Source organism: Macaca nemestrina, chromosome 8, assembly GCF_043159975.1.
Source record: "Macaca nemestrina isolate mMacNem1 chromosome 8, mMacNem.hap1, whole genome shotgun sequence".
Classification (NCBI taxonomy): Eukaryota; Metazoa; Chordata; class Mammalia; order Primates; family Cercopithecidae; genus Macaca; species Macaca nemestrina.
The window spans coordinates 92,886,877-92,896,219 of NC_092132.1; the positions used below are offsets into that span (position 1 = coordinate 92,886,877).

At 41.5% G+C, this 9,343-nt stretch overlaps 1 long non-coding RNA gene across 1 annotated transcript; it reads left to right on the forward strand.

Annotated features, from left to right (window-relative positions):
• Positions 1-507: 507 nt before the first annotated feature.
• Positions 508-9,055, forward strand: LOC105463383 (uncharacterized). Its single transcript, XR_976296.2, has 4 exons — positions 508-771; positions 5,367-5,575; positions 6,640-7,025; positions 8,902-9,055. It is a non-coding gene; the product is annotated as an uncharacterized lncRNA (long non-coding RNA).
• The last annotated feature ends 288 nt before the right edge of the window (positions 9,056-9,343 follow it).

Sequence of the window (9,343 nt, forward strand, 5' to 3'; positions counted from 1 at the left end):
TTAATTTGTCAAAATTAAGGAACCAATGTTTGTACTTTCCTAGTAACTTAATTTCAGACTTTATTTGGGTTTCACCATATATTCTATGAATGTCTTCCTCCTGATCCAAGATCAAATTCGGGGACTCACACTGCATTTAGTCATCCTATCTCCTTAGTTCTTCCAGTCTGCCACAGTTTCTCAGTCTTTCCTTGTCTTTATAACCTTGACAACTTGAGGAGTAGTGGCCAGGAATGCTGAAGAGTGTCCACCAGCCTAGGACTCTTTATTAAATATGTTCAGGAATGTTTAATATCCTTAATGTTTTCCTCCTTATTAGACTGGCATTAGAGGTTTTAGGAATAGAAATCAAGAGGTGAAGTGCTCTTTTTGCCACATCATGTTAGGGGATACTTCATAGACATGTGACTTCACCAGTAGTGTGACTTCACCTGGTGAAGGTGATGTCTGCCAGGTCTCTCCACTATGAAGTTACTGTCTTCCCTTTCCCTGCTGTACTATTTGGAAACAAGTCACTAAGTCTAGCCCTTCCTGGAGAGGTGAGGGTGGAGATGAAACTCCACCCACTGGACAATGGAGTATCTATATGTATTGTTATGAATTCTCCTGTAAGGAAGGTTTGTGAGAGAAGACTTTTTTTTTTCCTGAGACAGAATCTAGCTCTGTCACCCAGGCTGGAGTGCAGTGGTGTGATCTCTGCTCACTTCAACCTCTGCCTCCTGGTCTCAAGCGACTCTCCTGACTCAGCCTCCTGAGTAGCTGGGATTACAGGTATGTGCCACCACACCTGGATAATTTTTTTTTGTTTTTTTTTTTAGTAGAGATGGGATTTCACTGTATTGGCCAGGCTGGTCTTGAACTCCTGGCCTCAAGCAATCTGCCTGCCTAGGCCTCCTAAAGTGCTGGGATTACAGGCATGAGCCACTGCATCTGGCCTGTGAGAGAAGACTTTTTAATTCCACTTTGGAATATTTAGGAAATATTGTATGCTTGAAGAACCCAGGAATTTGACCAGTAGCTTCTAGGACGGGAAGTCAGACAGGTTATAGGTCTTGGTCATATGGATGCTCTAACCTCATTCTCAAGGTGTGACTATGGCAAGCCAAAAAGAAAGAGGGTGAGTTTGTATTTAACATGACATTAGTGGGCTCTTTTCCAGACAGAAACTTAAAGGGCTTCAAAGAGAACACCAAACATGAAGGAAGCGGCAGATGGCGCCCACTTGGAATGAAACCTGAACCTTTATCTGTAAATAAAAAGGAAGGTGGTGTCTCATCCTCTTTCAGACTCTGGGAATCAGAATCAGAATAATTTGGCTCAGAATCTTGGCTTCTGCAAAATTAAGCAAATGCCATTTTTAGCCTCCGAACACAGCTTCTGGTGATTTCTGATGCTGCTGCACACTTTAAACTCCCTGAGGAGGCAAAGACACATATTTGAATTGTCCTCAAACACACACACATTTATGCTGACAAATTCACAAAGATGTAACATCATTATGACAATGGGTTTATATGATAAACAAGAGTGCCGTACCATATAGGACACCATCCCCAGGAGTTTACAGCTGAGAAAAGCATAAAATATTTCTCAAAGGGTATAGGTAAAGACTTGCACTTAATAGTACTTCATGAAGACCAGTTAAAGACATATACCTCTATAGGCCCCGATGATTATTATTGTTGTTTTTTCAATCATAGGATAATGAATTATGTTCTTGTATTATACTACTTCTCCCACAAGACTGTAACTGTATTTTATCAGACACCAATCACCATGGCATCTGTAGCACATAGCATTATATCTGATCATGAGGATTTCTGCGCCTACATGAGGGACCCAATCCCTCGTCTTGACGGTAGGGGTCGCTGCTCCTGGCCTTACTCACCTGATGTGAACCAGTGTTTCTCTGCGCTGTTGACCTTCCTGTAATCCCTCATACAATCTTCTCAGGGGAGAATTCTGCCTTTAATTTTTTAGGCGTCTGGAGACACTTCAGCTCTCTAGGCTCTCAGTTCTCCTTGTGTCCAGCATAAACATATTGTTAAAAGATAAACTGAGGCATATTCAAATATTCAAGAGTTTACTTTAGCAAACAGTAGTTCAGGAATGGGCAGTGCCAGGGTTCCTCCCGCTACGAAACCCCAGGGGTTCGGTCTAGGTCCTGCCGCTCACCGCAGGTAAAGCCATGGAGACAAAGAAGGCCCTTCAGGTGGCTTCCCCGAAGAGAAGTGGACATTGTTTCAAATCTGTCTCCTCAAGGAACTAAAATGGGAGGGGGTGGGGGAAGGAGTGGTTTAACAGTAAGAAATGAAGGTAACCACCTGTGGAGAAAACAGCAGTTAGGGAGGGGCATAGGAGCAAGCACCAGGAAGGAGGGGTCTGTATGTCCTCCAGATGCGGGGACCTGGTGAGTTTCAGTCCCTTGCCTGAGGGTTGGTTTCCCAAAAAAGGAACTCAGACAAGACAAATATAAGTTTCAAGTTTTAAGACCAGGAGGGTCAAATTCTCTGTTTATTCCTAAATATCATTCCTATGGGGAAATTGGGCGGCTTTCACAGGGGATGAGCACAAGGGGAAGGCTTTTTTTATAAGGTGAATGAGGAAGCAGAGAAAAGAAATTATTTGATGGACTCGAGTTTGAGCAATTCCTTGATGGCTCTTTGTGTGTGCGTGTGTCCAAATTTTCTTTCCATATAAGGACAATATCAGATTGGATAAAGGTTCACCCTAATGGCCTCATCTTAACTTAATCACCTCCTTAAAGAGCCTGTCTCCAAATACAGTCAGATACCGGGGCCTGGGACTCCAACACAGGAATTTTGGGGAACACAATTCACCTTGTAGCAGTGCGTCTGCCTGGGACAAGAGACTGTGGTTTGCACTGCTCCCGGGACTCCGCTTTCTGGCAACTTCTGGCAGATACCCCAAGACAGAAACCGCCACTGTAAGGGAGCCAGCCAGATGGATGTCCTGCATCAAGCCCGATTCCTGACGTGCCTCGGTTAGAATAGGCAGATAGCCAGAGATGAACAGGCAAGGGAGCCCCTGGGAAAATAAGTCTTGAAGGCACTGCCCACTGACAGTCAGCAAAAAGACAGTGGCTATGCTGGCTACTTTGGCCCTGTGATTGGGCTCCTCCAGCCCGGAAGGGGGCTTATCGCGCCTTAGCCAGAGATAGCCATGCTAGGAACTTTCCCCGCTGAGAAGCATGCCAGTCCTCCAATAACTCACGGTGGGGTAGGCTTTTGCTCAGTGTAACAGTAAAAAACACACCTCTAAGTGGAGATTTTAGATACTAATGTGACATAAGGCACGTGTACTAGCATGTACAACCAACAGAGCAAGCGTGCCTAAGGGGACTGCCTAAAACATGATTGCACGTGACATCCCCTCATGCCCCTTTGTGAGTAATCATGTAAGATTCTCCTAAAGAGAGATCCCGGCACTGGCTGCTGCTGGCTCACTCCCCAGCAGCCACACCGCCTCGTCTTCCAGAACACCCTGTCTCTTTAAATAAACACTGCTACGGTTATTTTCCCAGCTGGACCAGCCCAAGTGGTTTCCCACTCCTCTGTCGGAGTATACTCTTGTTTCCTTAACAAACCTTTGGCTTACATTACGAATTGTCTCTTGGCCCAATTCTTTCTCTTATGTTAGACCAGAACCGAGAATTCCCGCACTTCCGGGTAACACCCCCTTCCCAGTCAGCCTGGTCTGCGCGCAGCTGATTGGCAGAGCCAAGTTCACCTGCCTGAGAGTTCTGGATGCCATGAAGGGAAGACAAGACTTAAAATGCAAAACGATCCCCAAATATAGAAGGCTCTTCAGAGTGTGATGGCAGCCCCATCACTACCATGCATGAACACATGCCACCAGAATACGGCACAAAACAGAAGAGTCTCATTCATGATGGCCACAAAGTGGAAACAGCTCATGCTCAGAGAAGGAGACCCTTCATCTCCAGAACCATTTGTATTGTAGAGCAGAAACTCTGTCCCCATTAAATGCGAAGTCCCCATTCCCCCTCCCTTAGCCCCTTGGCCACTCCTGCTCTGCTTTCTGCCTCTCTGACACTCATCTTAGGAGAGACATGGTTTCTTGGTCTCCCCCTCCCTTGGACCTCCACTGAGATCTGGTACCGCATCTTGGCTTCTTGGGGGTTTGTGGAGTGAGCGTGGGTGGCAGAGCCAGTGGTGCTTGGAGAAGGCCCCACGAGGGCTGGCTCCACAGCTTCAGCTCCTGGAAGGAATTAACCTGCTCAGTGCTGCTCAGAGAACAGGCAGCTTCAGTACCATCTGAGTAGTAGGTTAGCATGAAATTCTCCAGCCTCACCCCAGATATGACCAGATAGTTTTCAGGAACTCAAGTTGACTTTATGGAGCTAATGCTTACAAAGCCCTCTTGAGAAAAAAAAAAAAAAAGTGCTAGTGCCTGGCTTATAGGGTTCCTTGCCTTACAGATGAGTAAGAAAGGTCGCTTCCTGGCCCAGGAAACTTGAAACATCTTAGAGACTCTGAGAAGAGAGGAATTCACCCTATAGATTTTATAGGTAGTGAAGGTGAAGTCTGATTTGAAGTTGAAGACGAGTTCTTGATTTGACTTTCTAGCGTTAAGCGGCTTTTAAAAGTACAATATGAGATTCTTTATGAAAAGTTCCAGCAAAGCAAATTAAGCAAAGGCCTTTTGGTGAACTACCATTCTTGCTGCATTTATGAAAATGATCAGGCCAAGATTAATTAGCAGTATTAACCTCTACCGAATTAGAGGTATTCCCTCCACTCTTTCCGCTCCTTCTCACATCATCAAAAAGCATATCTACCATGTTCCAGGGACTATGCTGGACACACGCATGCTCCCCTATGATTTGAAAACATTCATTGCATTCATAAAATACAGGTATTCAAACTGATTGCTGGGAGCCATGTAGATAAATGGACAATTTCCCAATTTTTTGTCTTAGAGATTTGAAATTCTTTCCTTTTAACTTTCACAGAATTTGCCAGCAGAGGGCCCCTGGAAAAAGGCTTTGTCTTTCACTGTGTAAAAGAAATGTTAACTAATTAGGTTTATTTGATAGGCTAAGTCACATGGGAGATGCTGTCAAATGAAAAGTGATACTTAACCTTCCCTATGTTATATTTGTATAGGTAAATGTTGCTAATATAAGTATTTCAGAACTGCTGTAAAATTCATAGAAATCTGTCTGTATGTTTGCTGTTCCTATTATGTGTGGCATAATGTCATCAGTCATAATTCCAGTTATTATGTGAAAATGTTATATGCTACAGAAATACCTAACTTTTCTTACTAAATGAACTCTTATCAGATCTTTATGGCTATTTTAAGTCTTTTATTGTTCACAGGCTGTTTTACTCTGATGCTTTCCTCAAGCTTTTATAAGCAGCTGTAATCCAGAAGTGTTTCACCTTTAAAGATATTCACAAAAATAAACTGACAGGATCAGGTTTCTGAGAACCTGAAGATCATAGCAGTGGACTGGGTCAGAATTTTTAGAATGCTCATGAAGAAACTGATGGGTTCATGAGACTTCATCCAAGATCAAGCAGCACAGGTGAGCTGCAGGGAATGAATAGACTGAGAAAGCAGGATTACAGTTTTTATTGTGGAACATTTCTTGTGCTTCAATGTTTTATTTGCCAGATATAAGGAACCCTTTTCCCCCATCCTCTTTAGCTATTTATAGCCTACAGCTATGTGGTAAAGTATGCCTTTATAAACAAAAATGAAACATTGATTTTTTTTTTCCAGACTTTGGAAACTCTGCACGGACTTTGGAAATGATTGTTGAGTATTTCTATTTTCATTGCAATGTAGTTATTTTGCATAAGCTCAATAAGAATCTGTTCTCATTATAATAAGACATGGTTTTATTGGAAACATTGGTCATATTACATGGGTTTTGACTGGAATGTCATATTTGAGAATGATGTACACAAAATCAGGTATGACCAGACAGTTTTCAGGAACTAAAGCTGACTTTATGGAGCCAAGGCTTACAAAACCCTTTTGGGGGGAAAAATGCCCTAGTACCTGATTTACAGCATTCCTTGCCTTATAGATGAGTAAGAAAGGTCACTTCCTGGTCCAGGAAACTTAAAATATCTTAGGGACTCTAAAAAGAGAATAATTCACCCAAATCTCTAGGTATTGAAGGTGAAGTCTGGTGATGAGTTCTTGGCTTGACTTTGTAGCCTCAAGCAGCTTTTAAAAGTCTAAAATGAGATTCTTAATGGAAAGTTCCAGCAGCACAAACTAAGCAAAGCCTTTTGGTGAACTACTTTTCTTGCTGCACTTACAAAAATGATCAGGCTAAGGTTAATGGGATGAAACTTACCTTGCAAACAAAATAGTCTTACTTTGATAGAAATAATGGTGGTTTTAGAAAGAAAAATTACATTCCAATAGAAAACTATAGCACAACCTGAGAGTTATGAGGTTCTGTCCCTGTTCTTTATCTTTGAGGTTTTATTATCGGCCTGTGAACCTGACTGGTCTTGCTCAGTTCTTCTAGCTTCCTTCCATATCTGGTTACAACTCTCTAAATTAACGTTTCCAATTTTCTCCTACCTTCCTGACCTGGCATCCCTAAAAACTAAAACTTCCATTTTCCTGAAGCCCTGCAAGTTGAAGATAATAGGAACTTGTATAAACTTCAGAGAAATACCCACAACAAATCCAGCAGACAGCCTTCGTGCCTGTTGATGTGTGGCCACTCAGAAGGTTCAGCAGAACACTCAATACCATCACCACAAGCAATTGGCTACAAACCAGGGACTCTGTCGATGGCCATACCCGCCATCATGGCTCTACCAGCTGAAGGTGCTTCAAGCTTGGCTGGCTGTCCTCTCGACTCAGAAATGGAGTTTCCAGCTATTAGTCTTGTTTTCTTGTGTTTACATAGAAACTCCACTTGTTAAATATCTGACTGTGAGCGCCATCCAGGAGGCCTCCTCACCATCAAGTTCCAGCAGATGGATCAGCAGATCTTCAATGAACAAAAGGTGACTGAACAAGAAATTGGATTTCTATTTTCCAAAGGAATTAACAAAGTTTCTTCTCTCCTTGAACAAAAGGGGGGCACTAACAAAGATTCTTTTCTTGATCAAACTTTAGCCAGGCTCCTGAACCTTCTCTTAGGTCCATCTGTGCACTTCCTTGTAAAATCCACTTCTAGTCTAGTAAGAAACCTGTGAAGTCAGTTCAGCCAGAACCCTCTACCCTACATGTCTCATCACTCTCAATGTGTGGGTGTCTTATACTCCCCCACCCTCCAGGTGGGGTCTGATTAGCCTGGCCTACCTTTGAGAATCCTCCTAGGTCAGGTTAGCCAGAATCCCCCTTACCCCTGACTTTCCTCTTAGTAATTTTCCATTCCCTGACCCCAATCTGGCTCCTTGGATATCAATTCTGACTTGCCAAGGCTGTATTCAGAGTGGAGCCAAATTTCTCCCCTACTGCAAATTCCCATTGCAATTGTCTATGCCTACTGAGATGGTCTCAAATAAAGTCGGCCTTCCCGTGAATAACTTTTTTTTTTTTTTAACAGTTAGTGGTTCACAATAGAAAGAAATAAGTAGTCTTCCTTAGAAGAAATGTAATTAAATAAGACAAATTATATATTCTTTAAAATTTACAAATGGTTAAAACTAGAAAGAATAGCACTTTGATGAAAATTTGTTAAATCTGCAAATGAGAAAACAATAAAAACCTACTTGCTCGATTGGTATTGAATTAAAATTTTACGCAATTAAATCATGAATGAAAGGCTGAGGAGCTTTCAGTCATCTTACAAAGATAGAGACTTTAAAAGGTGTGAAATGCATGTGCTTTAGAGATGATGAGAAAGAAGAAAATTTATTTTAAAATAACTTGTACTGGAGTCACAATAAATTTTCTGCTGAGATAATCATTACATGTGATTACTTGTAATTTGCTTTTGTTAATTTTTTCAAATATATTCTTAGGCAACTGGTTAATGATTGATCCTTATTTCAAGTTTTAATTTGTCATTCTGGACACTATTTTAAGATTTAGTGATGTAAGTTAATGTTTATATTTGTGTTCGGTAATGTTGACTGAATTTCTCTGTTCTAGTTGATTTATTTCTAATCAGTCAGCTCATTGCCAATTAGATTTTCAATAATGAAACCTTAAACACCTATTTGATTTTTAGCCATTGTATTGAGTTGTTCTTCACCACTTAGTCATTGTGATGGCATTGTGTAATGATGCTGAAATGTCGAATGCAAAGTAAATAATGAAAGCAAAAACCTGATAAACAGAGATTAAAAAAATCCTTATTAACTCACAGCAACAGATTGCTTTAGAAATATGTACTCTTTCTCTTTTTAAGAAGCAAAATACAAATAACAACAACAAATTTTATTTATTTATTTTTATTTAAACAATTTTTTATCCTTTCCAACTGGGATGAAAATTTAAATAAATGTCAGAAATCTCACTAGTGCATGGTGATCTGATGGTCACTTCAGGACCAGTGCAGAATCTATGTTTGTGTTTAGACAAGCATGTTTATTCTTTCTTCATTCTAACAAAGGTAACACTTTCTGCAAAAATAAAGGTTCTTAGGTGTATATCTTGCATGTTAAACAATGCAACGCTACTCAGACTGTGGACCCCAGCTAGCCTGCACACTCTGGCCGGGGATGAGGACAGGGGAAAGCCAGCATTGGAAACTTTCATAGCAATTCGAATCTCAAAAAAAAAAGACTTTATATGTATGTTTTCTTCATTTTAGTTTTCCAAATTGTCATTATCTTTTACAAAACTATTTTCGGTCCTTGATAAGTTGGAGGAAAAATAAAGCACAACAAACAAAACCAAATCTTGCCCACTACACTTGTTATTTTTGTGCAGTGCCAAGATCCTTCCACCAGATGGCGCCTGACCGTCAGAGTTGCTCCTGAAAGGCTGGGGAAATTCTGTGCTTCAGCGGCCACCGTGTGTGCAGTACCCTGCACTGCTGAAGTTTCTGGCTTGGAACGGAACGTCAGTCCTTAACAACATTTGCCAATAGACAGCTACTCGCTATAATTCTTTTAAGGGTATTATTTCACTAAAGGACGGGTGAAATTTGTGAGAGCACCTTCTGAGTGACTCGGGGTTCTGATCTCACACCAGGAAATCATGGTATGTTGTGAGGATGCAGGAGCGTTCCTGACAAGGGAGGCTGGTTGTTGGCCTTACACACTATATTTTAGGAGAGTGGTTCTTAGAATTTCGTGTGCATCCGAATCACCTGGAAAGGCTGTTAAGCCAGGGGTTGTGGAGCTCCAGCCCCGAGGCTCTGACTCAACAG